Raw genomic sequence first — 13,068 nt, forward strand, 5'->3', positions numbered from 1 at the left:
ACACATGCAGCCAACCACAGCACTAATCTCCTCTTTCTTTGCTGGTATATGCTTGAAAATAGTTTTCTGAAAGTTTCAACATGCTGATGCACAGTAGCATTGTACTATGATTGTAGGCCAGTAGTCGGGTGTATATTTCGCAGCTAGATAGATAAATGTATACTTTTTAGAACCATAAAGACACAGCTAGATCGAGCTTTGTGTAGGTTGCATAAAATCATATGGTATTTGTGGACGCTGCTTACCATTCACAAATGAAAATTAAATGCTCTCTGACATAGCATTTAATTGAAATTGTGAGCGGCCCTCGCCATGTGCGCATGGCAAGCAGCGCTCACAATCAAAAGTAAACGCTGCCTGGCATGCCAGCATTGCACACTTGTAAATCGCCTTTTGCCCTTTCCATTTGTACCCTGCAGTACAGTACACATGACCAAAATGTGGCTTATGTTAAAGTGTAAACGTAACGGGTGCCCACTGCCAAATTACTCATTTTAACAAAGTGAGCTCCATAGAAAGGGCACAGAACGGAGATAAGATCTCTGCTGTGCTCACTCCTCCGTTTCACAAGTGTGCTTCGTTGTACACCTGCACAAGTTTTCATCCAGGTGGACAACCAATAGATTCCTATGGAATCCATCTCAGTTTTGCATCTGGTCAGGACCAGGTGGATCCCATAGGACTCCACTGTTTGTATTTGTATTTATTTATTTGTATTGCACATCGGAAGCCCTGGGGCAGCTGAGCGCATATCTTACATGTTTTATCTTCACATTGTGCATCAGCGGATATCAACAATTTACAGTATCACACAGCAGTAGAAGCAATGATTACATAATAAACAGGTACATATATACAGAGGCATATATACAATGACAAACTAGAAGCAATAGGGTAGCTAAATGAGGTTTTGGTTCCAAAGAGCTGATTTGACCTTATTCCTAAAGATCGTAAATGAAGGCTGAGCTCTTGTGGTGAGGGGGAGTGCATTCAATTTTTTTGCAGCAAGAACGGGGAATCTAACTCCACTCGCCCTATGTTGGTTGAAACAGGGTATATTTATGCAGTGAGTTTGGGCTGTTCTAGTGGGTCTTACTGAGGTATGCCGTGTAAAGGTGTCACAGAGGTAGGATGGCGCTGGTTGTGTAGGGATTTATGTGTTAATGATAGTACCTTGAGGTCAATTGTTTGATTGATGTTGAGCCATTTGAGGTTTTGTCTGGTTGTGGAGATGTGCTGTTTCCTTGGTATGTTACATGCTGATCTTACTGCGTTGTTCTGCATTACTTGCATTCTGTTTATATTTTGTTGTGAGGTACCTAAGTAGAGTGCGTTACAGTAGTCTAGTTTGGATAACACTAGTGCTCTTGCTACTGTTATGCAGTTATTTGTGGAGAGGAAAGGGTGACAGGCTGTAATAAGCTTGCATGTATAGGCAGTGGCTGATGCAAATGCATTAGTTAGTTTCTTGAAAGATAGTGATGCATCAATATGGATACCCAGTGTTTTCACACTGTGTGCTACATTGATGGTATTGCCATCGATGATGAAGGTTTTGAAGGGAGTATTTAGTTTGCTCAATTTAGTAGGGGATCCAAGTACGAGAAGTTCAGTTTTGTCGTCGTTTAGACATAAACTGTGGTTGGCCATCCATATTTAATAATGCTGTAGATGTCATTCAGAGTTTTGCTGTCTGCAATGTAGTCACCAGTGATAGGTATGAGGATCTGGGTGTCATCGGCATAGTTAGTATACGTAACACCCAGATGGTCAAGAATATCGAATAAAGGTTTAATGAAAACATTATAGAGTGTTGGTGATACACAAGATCCTTGGGGGACTCCACAGGATACAGGTGATGGTAAGGCTGAGGCGGATGGAGCAAAGACGCGCATGGATCTATTATTAAAGAATGATTTAATCCACATGTTGGCTTGGTCAGAGAAGTGTGCGGCAGATGACAAGTGCTTACATAGTATATCATGGTTCACTAAATCGAATGCCGCCGATAAGTCTAGTAGTAATATCAAGACAGATTTACCTTTATCTTTTAGGGCTTGAATTTGGTTCTTTAGATCAACAAGTGCTGTCTCTGTCCCATGTCTGGGTCTGAATCCAGATTGTCTTAGGCCTAGTAAATTGTTAAATTCCAGATAATGCTGGATTTGGAGATAGGCTGCTCGATCCAGTATTTTCAACAGAAAAGGGACCGTGGTGATCGGCCGGTAGTTAGATGGGTTATTAGGGTCGAGCGTAGGCTTTTTTAGCAGTGGGAGTTCCCATGCATCTTTTAGACAAGTAGGCACAGAGCTCGTAGCAAACCAAGCATTGATAAACTTAGTGATGAACAGAGCTAGCACAGAAGCTGCTTCTTTGATTAAAGTGGCTGGACAGATATCACCCTTGCAATTGGATGGTTTAAGTTTAAGTATGATCTGTTCAACTTCTTTGATGGATAGAGGTTGAAAGTTAAATTGTGGCAGTGCTGCCAGTAGAGGAGTAGGTGGATTGGGAGGTAAGGTGTTGTTAATGAGGTTTTTTTCACGTTGATTTTGTCAAGTAGCATTGTAATTTTGTTTTGGAGCGCATTTTGAATATTAGTACACCATTGAGTATCTTTGATATAAGCGTCAGGTATGGGAGCAGGTGACTCAAGTACTTTTAGTATATTGAACAATTCCTTCGTATTTGAATTTGCTTTCGCTATAAGGTCATTATAATTATCTTTCTTTGCTTGGATAATAGCTGTTTTGTAGTTGAATGACATTGCACTGAATATGTCTTTATTCTGTGCGGACGGGTGTTTTTTCCAGTTTGACTCTGCTGCCCATTTCTCTTTCCTAAGGATCTTTAGGTGGGGTGTGTACCATTTGTTTTTGTGGGCGAGAGGCTTAGACTTCTGTAGTTTTAGTGGGGCAAGCGTGTTGATAGCTTTGGTCATGGTCTCATTATACAGATTCACTAGATCAGAGGGGTCAGAATGTCTAGAGTTAGTCTAAGTTAAAGGATGTAGAAGTGGTATCAGAATTTCTAAGGTAAGGTTCTGTTTACTTCTTGCCATTAATGCTAGTGCCATAGTAGAGGTGGTACGAGTTACCATTTTATCAATAGCGAAGCTGATTAAATGATGGTCTGTCCAAGCGCAGGGTGTGTTCCCCAACATCTTGATAGAGCAATTAAGATCTGCTAGCCAGTCTAGAGTGCGGCCCTTGTTGTGTGTTGGACGGTTTATACGATGTGTAAACCCCAAAGTGTGGAGGCTTTACCATCTTTAGGATCGTTGAGACCTAAGTTAAAATCACCTACGATTATAACTTGGGATTTGCATTTGGTATTGTCGGATAGTAGTTGCGATATGTCATTTTCAAATGTGGTGGTGCTAACTGGCGGTCGGTAGATCAGGTGCATGGTGATAGTAGCTGTGGCAGAAGTGGAGAATTTAACAGTCAGTAGTTCTGCTGAAGTAAGGTGGTTGTTATTAGTTATTCTCAGTCCTAGCATTGTTTTATAGATGACAGCTACGCCGCCTCCTTTACTTTGATTCGAGTCTCTATCAGCTCGAAGGATAGAGTAGTTGTCAGGTAGGGATAATGCTAGAGCCGGGCCAGATGTAGGGCTCAACCGTGTTTCAGTTAAAGCAATGATATCTAGATCATTATCAGTTAGAATGTCAAATATGTCCAGGGCATGGGCTTGAATGGACCTGGTATTTATGAGTCCTACTTTGATTACATTAGGGATGTTGTTGTTGGGTTGAGTAGATCTATTGCTTTTGTTTGACATTTTAGCTGTGGGTATATCTGACGTTGCCTTATGAGCATGGTCTAATTTAGTGATCTCATGGATTTTGGGAGATATGTGCCATTGAGTTCTAGATCCTAGTCTCCAGTTTCTTAGTAGTGTGTTGCAAGGTTTAGTAATCTCCTTTATAGATGGAGAGTGCGATGTTAGGTAGTTGGGCCTGCTAATGTCTTGATGGGGTGAGCCTTATGAGAGGTTTTTTGATGAGGAGGAGTGTAGCAATGTTTATAGTTGGTAATGGGTAGAGGGTGAGTGAAGTGGACAAAGGGTGACATGTCAATGCAAGGTTTTAAGAACTTAGTTGGTGGGATGTCAGAAGAAGATGGGCGATTAGTTGTCATTGTTAACTTAATGAACGGTGTGTTAGGATGGTGTTGGTGACCCATAATTGGATATTTGGCAATGGTTGTGGTAGCTACTGAGTTAGGTGAGGTGGAGCCGTGGACGATGTTATAGAGGCCTAAAAGTAGTAATAGTTGAGGTGACATTCTCTCTATAGGTTATTTGTAGGTTGGGACCTTGGTAAAGGTGTACTAAGGTAGTGTGACTATGTAGCACAGAAGGCATTTTCATACAATCTCAGCATTGTTAATATAATTGGATAGCATAGCATAACAGTATCTATGAGCTGTGAGTATCTATGAGTATCTATGTTAGCACCACCTACAAAGAATATTTGCAGCGGCATTTACTTTTCCACCTGAGGAAGTGGAAAAATGAAAGAGTAAACACAGCTTTGTCTCGCTTTTACTTTTTCCTTGTTTGCGCCGCCTCATGGACATTTAAAATTACATGAAGCGGACACCACAGCATGTGACTGCTGATGCTAGCTGTCCCCTGCATGACATTTGTGATTTTGGCATCTATGGGGTCATTTTCGAATGGGCGGATTGCAAAATAAAAGTGTAAAAGCCAGGCGTGTTGCTTTTACCCTTCCATTTTGTACAACAGCTCATATTCATGTCTTTCCAACCTGCAAGAGGGTCACAAAGCAGAGTTTGTTTCTCTCCTTTGCTTTCTTCCTCCATTCAGGAAGAACACCCGGATTCACGGCTGCATGAGATTTTCAACCAGCACAGCAGCACAGCCATGAATGTACACACACGGTCACCTGTGAATTTACTGAATTTGAAATACATGCAGGCATCAACTCAGCAATGTTCTTCAATGTCACGACCCCACTTCTATTTCCCCACAGAGGACAACTACAGTGATCAGGGGGGGACATACACATCCTGAAAACCTGCAACCATACGGGTTTCTGCCATCCCGAGTGCCACTAGAGCCTCTCCCTTTAACGTGGCCAGTATCTGCACTATGGAAAAGGCTGATGGGTCATGCAGTATGGGCAAAAGGAGCAAGTGTATGGGAAAGGGCAAGATTCCTGTGCAGATTGGCCAGGCCATTGAGAGACACCAATCATGGCCCCCGGCTTTAAAACCATGTATCAGAGGACATGCTATACCACATTCCCACAGATGAAATTGTGTCAGTCTTGTCTGAAGAGACAGAAGATCACACCACCAGCCATAACCTTTCAGACTGGATGTATAATAATTGACCTTTTCACCATTGACCTCGGGAGAATTGACCTTGGGAGAATTAACCTAATTTAAAACCCCTGCAACCCAAAACCCCCTGTAACACCCCACCCAATACCCTATATTATTTATAATCCAAAACCAACCCAATACATATATAAAATAACTAAAATAATATAAAGGTCAGTTGTGCATAAAGTCAATTAGGACCACTATAATTAGGTCAGTTAGGACAAAAGGTCAATTGTAAAAGGTCAATTTGGGTAATACCGCAGCAGGGCAAGGGCGTGGTGTTTGGCGGCCCCCACGGATCCTTCCTGCAGCTTCCTGTTTCTGGCCACGCCCCCCTGGACGTATAAGCCGCACTGCAGCCCCGCAGCGGTGAAGCCCTCGGCGGGGCAAGGGCGCAGTGTTTGGCGCCGTAGTGGGAGGCCAGTCCTGGACTCGCCCGAGAGAGGAGGGAGAAGCAACTAAAGAGAAGTAAGTGCAGGCACAGGTCTGTTTGTCCTGGCCAAGAGAAGCCAAACGCTGGTGCGGGAAGCCGCTCTCGGCCCTGTTAAGCCCGCAATGCCTTTCCTTAAGAACCTGCGAACACTGAAATCCCATGGCCCACCAAGGAAACCCCCCCCCCATGTCAGCAGCGCCACCAGCGCTTTCGCCTTTTCTCCTGCCTTCACTTTGCTCCAAGGTGTGTCGCGAGCCTGCCCTCCAAGAGAATGGGCCTAAACCCAAGCAAAAGGTACTGGCTGTAAAGAGGTTACGTCCCCAGGATCAAAAGGGAGCGCCAGCTAAAACCCTCATCTCGGACGCCATCAACATGAACATAAACAATGACTCAATTCCTGGGGGTGAGCCCTCCACATGTTCCCCCACCCCTGTTTGATCCATGCATTGGAGAGCACCGTATTGTAAAGTCTCAGGAGGCCCAGGCCAATGGAGGAAGGTCCAGCACATTCTTTGCAGAAGAGCTCTGTCTCCCTGTCCCAACCATGAGTTTCAGTCCCCCCAAGATGTTCCCCGTCCATGGAAATCTCTGTCACGGGACGGTGATGCTGGCGTTCTATAAGGGGGGCATTGCAGGAATAGAAGAACTAGTCAGCAGCTCTCCCTCAGCGAGTTTGACCCCAGCAAGCAACTTGGCGGTTCTGACCCCGCCATCGGACTCTATCAATGGTGCTGGACCGGGAATGGCTCTATCCAGCTTGGTCACGGTCTGCACGAATGCCGAGGGCGCAATCTCCCTTTGTGTAACAGAAGCATCGGAAGTGAGCCTGCGTCCACAGTGAGCCCATCGGCCAGCCCATCTCTTCACCCTTCCCCACCCTGGGTGTCTAAGCACCAAAAATGTGAAACCTTTGCGGATGTAGGGTTGGTTATTAACCCCCCATCCGAGGTTGATCTGTCACTCGGGGGGTGTAAGTGTAACCAAGTCCTGGCTGAGTTGGCTGCCATCAGAAATTTTCTCGCAGCCCTTATCGCCATTCAGGCGAGGGAGCAGAGGGAGGGGGAGCCCGTTCATATTCCGACTGCTTGTAAAGGCCAAACTGTCTTACCTCTGGCACATCCTAAGAACCTAGCCCTTCTGAGACCCGAGTCTATTGCCCCAATATCTTCTTGCCCTAGCCCTTGCCTGACGTCTGGGTTTGTACAACCGGCCACTGGAAAAATTCCCAGTGCAGGGGGCATTAAGCACAGCAAGCTCATTGGGGTGGTGGAGTTTGCGCCAGGTCATGCTGATCTAAATTGCGCCTTGGGAAGAGCGCCTGTGGTTTACGGTAGAGGCGGCCCATTCCAGCCCCCCGCTCAAGGTCGGACTGGACAACCTATTGTGTATCTTCATGGGGTACCTAAACCAGAAAGGAACATGCAGGAGTCCAGGGAAGCTCTTGTAAATAAAATCCTACACTGGCTACGGTCTGTGAGAGGCTGTTCTTTTGTGACCAGGGAAACTTTGGTGGGTTGTCGCATACGGGCCAGTTTGGGCAAGAGCTCGGAGGACATAGTGGAACTGGCTTTCTGGGACTGGCCAATGGGGGGGCGGGAGGGACACCTAGGAGCGAAATTCTAATCAGCCCACTTTTGCATTTAGGCTCTGAGTACCCCACGAGGCCAATCCGAAGGTCATATCCCCTGTCTGGGGCTAACCTCATTCCCCTGGGCCGCGATCGGACAGGCTCCCTGGGTGTTAGGCCCAGGCAAGGGGAGTTATCTAGAGGGTGATGGGGTCTTTTGTTTCACCCTCGCTTTCCCTTAAGTGACTCTTTGATGCACCAATCTTTGATATGGTTTAATGATTGTAATAGCTTCTTTCTGTTGTTTTTGCTATGTGTTTGATGGATTTTTTTTTATCCGAATAAACTTGTTGACTGACTGACCTAATACCACCAGACTGACTTGACACTCTGGATGGCAGTGGTGGAGATCTCATGGTGGAGAGCAATCCATATCATGTGGAAACACAGGGCACAGACACATACAATAACACCAATCCCATGGTGACAACAGGATGGGGTGTTCCCCTGCCAGCACCCACATCCACTGGAATAGGGCATGGGTCGGGCCTGATGACATGCATGATGCACACCATGAGGTAATCACTATGCACCTGTGGGACATGGAGGGAAGGCAAACACGTCAGGAGGAACTGGCCTCCAGGCAACTCACAGCCGTATATGATATGAGGAAAGCTGTCACTGGCATAGGCAAGTAGATGGGACAGTGCAATGTGTGGCATTGCTCTGTCCCTCAAATGATGAACTAATGCCTTGCCTCACACTTGAAAACCGGAGAATGATGGAGACCACTGAAGCAAAGCCACATGGGTTCCACCTGATGTCCAGAATCTTGGAGAGGCTGAATCAGTCCCTCATCCAAATCAGAACTGTTGTGTCCCCAAAGCCAATACCATCAACCTTTGCAACATCAATGGAGGAGTCCATGTAGGGCAGTCCTCAAGATTGACCTGACTGACTCTCTCACCCCCACCAACCAGCATCCCTACCCATGGGAAGAAGCCACATCACAATGAAAACATGAATGACACTGCGCTGATGGGAGGGGCATGTCACGGTGTGTTGTGGGATGACAAACATGGTGGCAGTAAGCAGGTGGTGGGCTGTGTTGTGGGATAGCATAACGAGTCGGTTAGATGGACGTGTACAGAATTCTGACTTGTGGGAAATAAAGGATAATTACACAATGTATGTCTCAGGGTTATTTTGTTCACTACCAGTATGTTCTTTAATTGCCTGTCATAGGCGTAATTTGTCTAAACAGATATACATGTACACTTCATAGCCATGGCCTGAGCAGGTACCACAGAGCTTCTACCATTGCTGCCCACAAATTGACGTCATACTGGCTAAACCTCTGCTTGAGCGAAAATGGGGAAGTGATGGCCATGTCTACACAGCATGGTACAGATAATATCCTATTTGTACAATTGAATACAGAAAATATGATGCCCAGTGGTCGAGGTGTACGATATGAAGTAGTGGAACTCTGCTCCCTGCTGGCCTGCCCCCGCTCTTCTCCACAAACCCCATTGCTGCGCACCCTCCCACACACAATCCAAACCCCCAAACAAACAGACATGTTATTTAAGGGAATGTTCTGTGCAGTGCACTGAAGTGCAAGCTTCAACTTCTTCCTACACTTTTATTTTAAAACTAAACCGTTCCAGAACGGTTTTAAAAACAAATAAAAGTATAGGAACAGTAAAACTTAAAAATAAAAAGTATAGGAGCACCGCTTCCAACTAGTCCCACACACTTCGACCTCTGATGATGTCATTGTAGAGAAGCCCCTCAACACTCACACTAGATAAAAAATGCAACCCACTAGGGAAAACGGCCCAGCACACTTCTTGCAGGGAGAACAAGGTTTTATTTCCAAAAAAATTGAAATATACCAGCAAAGCACTCTGCTGCCGCGGAACGTTCTGGCAAAATTGGAATGAGCAACACTCTAAAAAGGCACTTTAAAAAGGCATAGAGCATCATCAATGACGTAAGTTACATAGGGTACAAATCCGAGTGGCTGGTTAGGGAGACCCTATACATAGGCTACCTACTCCATAGGGGATGCCATGCTATTGGTCCCAGCCCTGTCTGTCCATCTTCTCCCACTTTGGCCTCTTCTCGCGCGTCATCAGACATAGAACTACAGCTAATTGATCATTACGTGCAGAAAAACAATGCAATCTTTATCTTTGACCAAAGGTGCACCTGGTACTGAAGACAAGAGCAAAGTGGATATGTGGAGGTCATTGCAGCTTGCACACACACACACACACCCCAACTCGATTCCACACACGTCGGGCCCGTCCAAAGCTCTCCACCCTCATTTTAGGTGTATTGTTTTGCCCCTCTCAGCGCCTCGCAGCACAATTCACGGGATCTCTGGTGAAGGCAACTGATCCTTAATTTCTGATCTTTTCTGATCCATTGGGGGTCTAACAGTTTTATGGTTGGTGGCATGGGACTGACTGATACCTTGGAATGCTAGGGTCTTGGGATGGGGCATCTGGCTGCTATAACTTAGAGCTGGGACGGTGGAAGGTCAGAGGCTCGTGCCCTCCTTCTCGCGGGATTGCTTTTCGCAGGGAGCTCTCAACACCCTCAAGGCCTTGCAGGGTGCATTCCTCCTGGGATACGAATGCTGGCAACATGAGACAATGAAGGGTCTATGAATCTCTGCAGCTCTGCCCTGTCTCACCGGTGACCACCCTATTCCCGCATATGCACACTCATTTCCATGCTTGGGCTGTGGGCTCAGCCGTAGTGCAGAATTAGGCCTCACTTTCAATATGGCTGTTACTATCTCAGATGGCATTTGATTCCCTATGTGCCCTAGACCCAAAGCATGCTCTCCCCTCCCCACACTGTAGCCCTTGACGGCACCCCACTCCCCCCAGTACCCTACCCAATCCCATACCATATGCTTGCAGGTCTCGGCTTCATTCTAAAGCGCTTGGCGGGCTGGGATGATCGCCCCCCTTTCCAATACCATCCAGCAAAATAGAGCACCACAGGAAAAGGAGGATGAGGGAAGGAGGAGGCCACAGAAAATGTAGACCCTCTACAAGGGCACTTGCAGATGATCAAATACCGACTTTCTATCACCTAGACAGGAACACCACCATGAATGTAGAGCAGGCCACATAGGAGGCCAACTAATAAAATCAACTAATAAAACCACTAAGCACATGCATTCCCTGTAATGGAAAACACAGAGAAAACAGACTATAAAATAAAGGGTAACTCAGATGCAAAATGTCATAATTATTGGATATGTCTTTCATAAAGTTAGAGAAGGGGCTTAAAACTCACTAGGGTCCTTTAAGGCAGGCCAGGGGGGGTACAGTCTCTTCAACTACCTTCAGTGTCTTGTCTTTGGAGCACCACAGCATCGACCCAGGCTTTTTTGTGTTGAACCGAGGGTCTGGGCACTTTCAGCGCAGGGCCGGGTTAGAGTAGATGAGCGGCAGCACTGGCTCCCAACTAGGCAGTGCTGTTTGACAGCGGCTGTGGCTAGTGAGTCAAAGATGATGGGGGCAACAGGGCTTTCGTCATTAAGCAGGTCCTGCAGGCTAAACCCAGTAGTGGCGTACTCAGCAGTAATGGCTTGGATCTCAAAGAAGATGGTAATCAGGTGGGCAGTGTTGAGCTGGGGAAGCTAGACGACTTGACCACTCTTAGACATGGAGGTGACAGAGCTTTGGCATTACCATCGAGCATGACTTAGAGATGCAGAGACAGCCATGCGTTGTAGTCGAAGTTGACTCTGGAGGCTCCTTAGTAGCAACTTAGATGGCATTGAAGGTGCCCAAAGCTTATGTAGCCAAAATGCTACTATGGATTGGTCACCAGCAAGCCTGTTTTAAGGTTCTAATTCTGGCTGATTTCAAAAGTGTCCTTTGCCTGCTGATGTCATACCCAACGTTACTTGTCTGCCTGCAGTGGGAAAGGGGCAAGAAGGTTGGGAAGCCCTAGTAAATCCAAGCAATGGTAGACCCCTCTGTGATCTAAATCTCTCCTATGGGCCTCACTAGCTTGGCCCCTTCCTCTGTCTGTCAACTTCAAAATGTCATCAGTAGTCGGTACCCTGGTGTCAGGTGGCCATTGTCATGACAGGACTGTATTTGAAGAACTTGTTCCCAGGAGCCCTCCTGGGGTAGTTAACTGTTCCCTTGTAGAAGGGGTTTGTTCCTTCTCAGGGGGTCGAAAAGAGGGTCCCCCATGACTGTTGTGGATAAACCCAAGGATGGCTAATACACATTGAGCCCTGTCATGACTGAGTCACTGCTCACGAAGCGGACAATAAAATGACATCCAAGGTTTTGGCTGTTTAATTATGTATGCCACCTTATCATAACTAGACACGGCTTGTATTTAGATTTTAATAACTGCCACTGGGCTGCTAGGGCTTCAAGAATAATATTTTGAACCAGAAATGCAGGCAGTTAAAAAGCCCCCCTCTACCTATTGGAAATGTGTGTTGCAGCAGCTATGTGCAGGAATGCACATAAGGCCAATAAACCAGCCCTGCTGCAATTGCAGGGCAGTTGCTGGGATGTTAGAAGTAGGTAACAGCAAGGTAAATGTGTGCATTTTACTTGTTGGCATGGAGCATTATGAGGAATCCAAATGACCCCTCTACTGTCCAAATTAAGTCCTCTTGCACTTAATTATATTGAGTTCAAAATAACTTGCATCCTGGACATACTGATCCCCAAGGTCAAGAAAAAAAGTCAAGTAAAGTCATGAGGAAAAAAAGGATTAATAATGACTTTTAATTTGACTTTAAACCAAAAATAGGGCTCAACAGAAACTTGAAGCAAGCAGAAACAGTTCTGTTCCCAGCAGATCATAGACAAACTGAACTACAAAATTCAGGCTAGAGGCTATCATGCCATAATGGTAAGGAAAAAGAAACCCTTCTTCCAAAAAAAGAGTGTTCACCAACCTTGAAGTGTTTAAAACCTTTAGAGATCTGAGCACTTAATCACAGTCATCTTCCATCCTGACTCATTCACAAGACCTCACAGACAATATAGCTCCAGCCTTCCCTTAAAAAAAGATCTACCTGATCAAGAGCAATATTAGGAAACAAAGGGAGGTCTGGAAATCTCTCTACCAGCACAAACACAGCCCAATGACCTGTTCTTGGGTGAATAACCCCTGGGAGAGACTCTACCAAGTCTTTAGCTCACTGTCCCTTTCACAGATAAAGAATTTCCCCGCATACCAGCCTTTGTCCTGCCCAGGGGCAGTCCAGCGCCGAAATGCTAGGCAATTCTCCTCTGAACAAGAGTACCATCAGTAACCCCACACACGTGTTTCAGCCTTGTTGGGCATCATCAGTGAGGTGAAACTGTTGCCTCTATAAGAACAGTGAGCGCATATATAGAATAAATAAAATCAAAGTAAGACTTACATCTCATCTCATCTCTTTCGTTACTGAGGACAAAGTTCGTTGGACTAAAACCACATAATACAATATAATGTACCAGGTATTACCACTGATAATCTTCGATAATTGCATTCAAATAAAGATCCCTAGTAGGCTCTCTATGACTTACCATACATTATACATTGCAATAAAGAACTTAATGTTTGGTGTGTTAATACTACACCACCAGAAAATTGTCTCTGCTATATGTTCTCTGTCATGCATGTGTCTGCCGTACTGAGCCTTATACGTTGTTAACATTCTAGGGCACTTA

The 13,068-nt window shown here is 45.6% G+C and overlaps 1 long non-coding RNA gene across 1 annotated transcript in view; it reads right to left on the reverse strand.

The window, feature by feature from the left end:
* The window catches only part of LOC138581347 (uncharacterized), a 93,434-nt gene that overhangs the window by 20,220 nt on the left and 60,146 nt on the right, over window positions 1-13,068 (reverse strand). The window lies entirely within an intron of this gene.

This window comes from Ambystoma mexicanum, chromosome 3p (assembly GCF_040938575.1).
Source record: "Ambystoma mexicanum isolate Mex_15411 chromosome 3p, UKY_AmexF1_1, whole genome shotgun sequence".
In the NCBI taxonomy this organism is placed as follows: domain Eukaryota; kingdom Metazoa; phylum Chordata; class Amphibia; order Caudata; family Ambystomatidae; genus Ambystoma; species Ambystoma mexicanum.